This window comes from Myotis myotis, unplaced genomic scaffold (assembly GCF_014108235.1).
Source record: "Myotis myotis isolate mMyoMyo1 unplaced genomic scaffold, mMyoMyo1.p scaffold_m19_p_4, whole genome shotgun sequence".
Classification (NCBI taxonomy): domain Eukaryota; kingdom Metazoa; phylum Chordata; class Mammalia; order Chiroptera; family Vespertilionidae; genus Myotis; species Myotis myotis.
Window position 1 is genome coordinate 55,312,942 of NW_023416346.1, and position 7,298 is coordinate 55,320,239.

The 7,298-nt window shown below is 40.6% G+C and overlaps 1 pseudogene; it reads right to left on the reverse strand.

The window, feature by feature from the left end:
• Window positions 1-5,965: 5,965 nt before the first annotated feature.
• Window positions 5,966-6,637, reverse strand: LOC118653410 (annotated as a pseudogene).
• Between the last annotated feature and the right edge of the window lie 661 nt (window positions 6,638-7,298).

The window sequence follows — 7,298 nt, forward strand, 5'->3', positions numbered from 1 at the left end:
ACTGGGCAGGGAAGGGTGCCCATCAGGTTTTGGTCTCTTTTGAGAGACAGCTAACAGTTGGCAGCCTGTAATACTGTCTTGCAGGCCTGAGTCACCATGCCATGTCAGGGGTAGTAAAGCTGGAAAAAGCCTGTTTAGAATAGAAGGTCTGAGGCATGGTTATGCATAGAAAGAAGGTTTTATGCCAACAGTTACTGTTTTGTTTTAAATCCATGAAAAGGAATTAGCAAGGAAAGTCAGAAAATCTTAGAGTAGATCAGTATGTTTTTCTCCTTATGTAATTCCTCCGAAATCTGGCAATGCTAAATAAGTACGTTTCTTTGCATAGATTCAGTAAGACTGGTTCCTAATAGTGGTTTTATTAACGGAAAACTTTGACTGGAGTATCATGTTTTGAAGAGCCCTATCTGAGCTCTAAAGACTTGAAGCCACTAAGAATGCCACGAAGAAAGCCTGGTATCCTGCTTGGGAGCCCTGAAGATGGCTGGCGCTGGAGCGTCAGGCTGATGCCCTACCATCGCTGGCGGTTGGTAAGAGTAGAAGGGGAGCAGTAAAGATGCCTCTGTATCCCTGCAGAACCCACACACACTCTGGGCTGCAACGAGTAGGAGGGCTACTGAGATGGGCCTTAAAGCCTGGAGCGTGGGCTCAGGTGGAGTTGCTACAGGTGAGGGATTCACCTAACTCAGCAGATACTGCAGGCAGGCCTGATGGCAGCTGGATGGCTTGGCTTCCTGGCCCTACGGGGCACATTAAGGTTCAACCATGAAATTCCAGCAAAGGTAGTCAGTTACCATTCTTGTTGTGTTTATGCAAACATCAGGAATCTTGATTTGGCTTTTTTGATAGCCATGGAGGAATTTTAAGAAGAAAAATCCTGTTTCAATAGAAGTTGTTCTTTCCCTTCCACCAGGCCATTTGTTAAGCTTATAGGGATAGTTCAGTTGATAGTTCTGTGTGCCCAGTATGGGCCTCTAGCAACGGTGGAATAGAAATGCAGTCCGTCTCATGATTGAGCCGGAAGTTCCAAGACAAGGGGGGAATGAAAGGGTGAGGACTACGCCCTCCACCTTGCCCCAGGGTAAGGGCTATGCCCTCCATATTAACTTGGCCAGGTGCTCAGCAAGCTTCTTCCCGGAAGATAGTCAAGGGAAGTGCACGCCATCACTATGACCACATCCTGTGTAATGAGACACCGACTCGCGCCTGGCCAATCGGCAGGGCCCACAGTCCTTTCTCCTCCCCTTACCCCAAACCCCTATAAAACCTCTCTCCACACAGAGTTTTCTCTCTCTCGGCCACTGGAGCTTACCATTGCATCGGTGAGTGTGGCAGGGGAGCCAAACCTAGGTTTGAAATGAATGACTCTTTGCTTTTGCATCGGACTCGCTGGCTCCCTGTGGGTTCTTGGGAATCATGAAATCTGGGCACAACAAAAGCACAGCATTCTCCAGATTGCTGAACACTTCTTGATGCTGGGACAAGAACCTTGGCACGCTCTTGCAGGCCTGTTCATCTCCAACTGCCCTCCCCTGCTGGCCATCTTGTGGTAACGATCTTGTGATGACATAAGGGTGTCGCGCAAGGACGCCAGGGCCACCTAGGCTTTTATTAGTATAGATACTGCAAAGTAAAATGTTTTACTTGTTTTAAGGATTCATTTGAAAATTAAGCTGCATCTAGAATGTAAACTGCACAAGTTGTACTACTAAACAAGTAATATACATAAAAATGAATTAACTTCTCAATTATCAATGTTCGCATTTAATTTCTAATACTGTACTTTCTTAGCAAGCATAGAAAATATTAAAGTTTTCTTTATAGAAAAGGATCATTCTTTGACATTCTTTGCACAAAAACAGTCTGAGTCTGTGATAAGTTAATGCAGTTGACAGGCAAAGCATGCTAAGTTTTACATTTTATACCTTCCATAAAAATGCCTTCCCAAAAGAAGATCACATATTACTATATTTATTTTATTTATTTTTTATTTATTTATTTTTATTTTTTATTTTTTAATTTTTTTAATTAAATCTTTATTGTTCAGATTATTACATTTGTTCCTCTTTTTTTCCCCCCCATAACTCCCCTCCTCCCAGTTCCCGCCCCACCCTCCGCCCTCACTCCCCACCCACTGTCCTCATCCATAGGTGCACGATTTTTGTCCAGTCTCTTCCCGCATCTCCCACACCCCTTTCCCCCCCAGGAATAGTCAGTCCATTCCCTTTCTAAGTCCCTGATTCTATTATAATCAACAGTTCATTCTGTTCATCAGATTATTTATTCACTTGATTCTTAGATTCACTTGTTGATAGATGCATATTTGTTGTTCATAATTTGTATCTTTACCTTTTTCTTCCTCTTCCTCTTCTTAAAGGATACCTTTCAGCATTTCATATAATCCTGGTTTGGTGGTGATGAACTCCTTTAGCTTTTCCTTGTCTGTGAAGCTCTTTATCTGACCTTCAATTTTGAATGATAGCTTTGCTGGATAAAGTAATCTTGGTTGTAGGTTCTTGGTATTCATCACTTTGAATATTTCTTGCCACTCCCTTCTGGCCTGCAAAGTTTCTGTTGAGAAATCAGCTGACAGTCGTATGGGTATTCCCTTGTAGGTAACTGAGTTTCTTTCTCTTGCTGTTTTTAAGATTCTCTCTTTATCTTTTGCTCTTGGCATTTTAATTATGATGTGTCTTGGTGTGGTCCTCTTTGGATTCCTTTTGTTTGGGGTTCTCTGCGCTTCTTGGACCTGTAAGTCCATTTCTTTCACCAGGTGGGGGAAGTTTTCTGTCATTATTTCTTCAAATAGGTTTTCAATATCTTGCTCTCTCTCATCTTCTGGCACCCCTATAATTCTGATGTTGGTACGCTTGAAGCTGTCCCAGAGGCTCCTTACACTATCCTCGCATTTTTGGATTCTTTTTTCATTTTGCTTTTCCGGTTGGGTGTTTTTTGCTTCCTCGCATTTCAAATCATTGACTTGATTCTTGCGCTCCTCTGGTCTTCTGTCGGGAGTCTGTATAATATTCGTTATTTCAGTCCGTGTATTCTTAATTTCTAGTTGGTTCCCCAATATAAGATCGAGGGTCTCATTAGTTTTCTTGTAGATCTCATTAAGTTTATAGGCGGCTTCTAAACAGTTCTTGAGAGACCTTAAAAGTGTGGTTCTGAACTCTATATCTTCCATTGACAATTTTGTCCTGTTTCTTTGTCTCCGCATTTTGTTATGCTTCCTTGGTGCACCCCCTAGTGGTCTTTGTTCACAGTCTTATAGTTAAATCTTGATTGTTGTAGCTAATTCCAGGGAGGGTTTGACCTCCAGGCCAAGTGGCTATGAGAATCAGCTGTGTCAGCAGTGAGAGAACTTCTGTCCTCTAGGGAGGTGCTAATCTAGCCTTTGCCTGAGGCTATCTGACAAATGCCTGTGTGCAGGGCTTGGGTGGGGTGGGTCGCACAGGATCAACAGGGTGGGCCGGAGAGAGCAGTTATGGCGGCTCTCAGTCCTGTCCCCAGGGGCTCTGCCTCTCTGAGTCCCAGCACCCGCTGCAAAGCTCAGAGAGAAAGCTGCACTCGCTCTGACCGAAGCCAGACAGACCCACTTCTCCCGTTTGAGTCTGGGTCCCTAGAGACTCGCCCGGATCTGGAGCTCAGAGTCTGCGACTCCCTCCCGATTGAAAACGCCAACCGCGCCCTCCGCCGCCAGCCTGCTCCGCGCACTCCGCACCTCAGAATTTGACTTCAGCACTGTGCCTCCTCTGAGTGTCCGTATGCGTTTCTCTTTCCTCCTAGTTGTAGGACTTCCACTCAGCCAGCGTTCCTGTGGTTCTGGGTGATGTCCCTTCCGTTTTTTGGTTTCACTTTTGAAGTAGTTGTTCAAAGCAGCAAACTCTGGCGTTAACCTATGCCGCCATCTTGGTTCCCACATATTACTATAAAAACATCAATCTCTTATGGTAGATTTGTTGGTGAATTGAGCCTTAAAGACTGCTTTCATATAGCATAGAAAACCACTGTGACAACATATTAACTGTATTGTTGGCTTGAATGTCTATTATGGCACATAATTATGTACAGCTACTGTCAGTTACCAGAATTATTACACAGAGTACTTTTATTATTTAAATTTTTATTGTTGAAAGTATTGCAGATGTCCCCTATATTTCTTCCCTTTGCCATCCTCCACTTCCCCACACCCTTCCCTTTGCTCTCCACACACTATTGTCTGTGTCCTTGGGCTATGCCTATATGTTCTTTAGCTAATTCCTTCACCTTCCTTTATCCAGTCCCCTCCCACCTTCATCCCCTCTGACATTTATAAGTCTGTTTCATGTATCCATGCCTCTGGTTCTATTTTGTTTATCAGCTTATTTTGTTCGTTAGATTCAACATATTAGTGAGGTCATATGGTACTTGTCTTTTCTGGTACTTGTCTTTTCCTGACTGCCTTATTTTGCTTAGCATCATAATCTTCAGGTCCATCCATGCTGTTGCAAAGGGTAAGAGTTCCTTCTTTTTTATAACTGCATACTATTGCATTGGTTACCAGAGTTTTAAGTTGATGATAACCAAGGATATAACAGAGGTACTACAAGACCATGCAAAATAACTACAAATATTGAGTTACTGTGCTGAATACTTCATTACTAGAGAAAACTAAAGGCTATAGTAAGCAAATCAAGGAAAAAAGGTGGCCAAACTCATTCTCCTTAAAGATCTGTGAGCACAGTGAAGTCTTTGGTATACCTTTACCCATTATATCTCTGGTGTGGCTCAGTGGTTGAGCATCAACCTGTGAACTAAGATTCCTGCTTGGGGCACATACTTGGTTTGTGGGTTTGATCCTCAGTAGGGGGTGGGTGGGAAGGACCAAATCAATGATTCTCATCATTGATGTTTCTATCTCTCACTCCCTCTCCCTTCCTTTCTGAAATCAATAAAAATATATTTTTAAAAAAATTCTGTTTGTCATTGCAAGATATTATCATTTGTAATAATTGTAATCTTAATGTTTTAAATTTTTAAGTATTATTCATATATTCTTATCTACACAGTCTCTTCATTTTTAAAAATATCACACCTACAATAGAACATTAAGGAAACAAAATATAAATGCATATATTTCTAAGTGAAATTAAAATAGACTGAAAGTAGAGATTATTTTAAAACAAATATGCAACAAATAGCAGAAAAAGTAAGAGAATAGCATTTTAATGTTTAATAAAAAATTTAAAAATGATTATTTCCTAGAAATTATGAAATTCTCCATTTAAAAGGAATAAATAATTAAATTTTAACCTAATACAGATACAAAATGTAAAATGGTTATAAACCTTAAAAAGGAGAATAAAAACAAATTTTACTGGCAATTTATATTGAGATGAGACTCTTAAAAATAACATCAAAGTTGTATTAAACCCACTTAGAACAGCAAACAGCAAAAAAATACAAGCCCATTTTAATCTTTTTTTTTAAAATATATTTTATTGATTTTTTACAGAGAGGAAAAGAGAGAGGTAGAGAGTCAGAAACATCGATGAAAGAGAACCATCGATCAGTCGCCTCCTGCACATCCCCCACCGGGGATGTTTCTGCAACCCAGGTACATGCCCTTGACCGGAATCGAACCTGGGACCTTTCAGTCCGCAGGCCGATGCTCTATCCACTGAGCCAAACCGGTTTCGGCTAATCATTTTTTTAATTACAAAATCTTGTGGGACTGCAGGTCAAAACTACTTGTGGTAGAAATATAATTCTTTATAACTTACAGATGTCCTGTACACAAAAAATTTCACTGGAGTTCTAAATATTATTCTGTTTTAGCCTACTTACTCTATGTAGTCAGTCTAAGACAGATAAAGTCTCTTTTTGTAACAATTGATTATTACTAGCTACCAAAAATAAGAAAATCAAGATAGAGTACAAAATATAACATTTTTAATAATGATGATGATATTTTTATCTTAGTCTAAAAGGGCCCTGCATTCTCTCTTCCTTCAGTGATTTTACAAATCTTCAGATGTAACCTGAGGCCAGAAAATGATGCAAGCAAAAATCTTTCTCTGATGTGAGGTTGAACATCTTTATTCAGTTCTACAAGCTTCTCCAGAAATGAAATCAATATTAGGAATTCATTGACATTTTTTCTAAAACTGACTTTCTATAGGGATTTAATTAAAAAGCTGATCATCAAAAGCTTGTGGTGAGTTGTCAATTATTATAATTTTTGACAGATCTCTTCCAAGGATATTAAAGTCTTTTGTATAGTTTTCTTGTGTTCACAGAAAGGCCAGTGCCTGATGATTTGTTTTTAGATTCTAATATGTTCATTAAATTATCTGCATATATCATCTTTAGGAGCAGTAAAAGGAATGCTCTCATACATCTCAGAAACTGTTTTCAAGAATTTTCTGAACTTCAGTCTTACTCTCAGATAAATCTGACAAATAATGTCTTAGAAAGGACTAGATAGGTGCTGCATCTTCTATCTATCTCATTTAGACTCAATGGACTAGTGTTTTATACAGATCTAAAAGAAGAAAGAATTCTGATGTGTTTCTTGTTATAATGAAAAAGCAGATTACTTATTTAATTGTTCTGTGAGTAATAGAACAATTGTCATGAAATAATTGGGGCCAAATATTTTTCAGTCTTATTTACAAGTGACCTATACATGATCTGATGGATAAGTACTAACTAGAGTTATCAGTACTTCAAGGATGGGATATCCCAATGAATTTTTTCTTGCTTCTTCAAACTATTATTTATCAACTAGAGGCCCAGTGCATGAAATTTGTGCATGGGTAAGGTCCCCAGGCCTGGCCAGTGTTCAGGGCCAATTGGGGCCATCTGACTGCTGACCAGGGCCTTCCTTCCCCAGCAGCCGGCTTCCAGGTGCCGGCCAGGGCTTCCTTCATTCCATGCCACCCCCTGGTGTTCAGCACGTGTCATAGCAAGCGATTGAACTCCGTGTCTGCTGGTTGGACTCCTGAGGGGGAAATTTGCATATTAGGCTTTTATATATATAGACTAGAGGCCCGATACACTAAAATTCATGCAAGAGTAGGCCTTCCTTCCCCCGCCTGCTGGCACTGGCTTCCCTCTGGCACCCGGGACCCGGGTTTCCCTCCTTCAGCTGCCAGAAGGCACCCGGGATCCTTCTGGCTTCCCTCCAGCCCCAGCTTTGTCAGGAAGGATGTCTGGAATGACATCTGGAAGACATCCAGTCTAATTAGCATATTACCCTTTTATTATTATAGATAGCCTCACTTGAACCACTCAATTTGAATAAACTGCTCTAT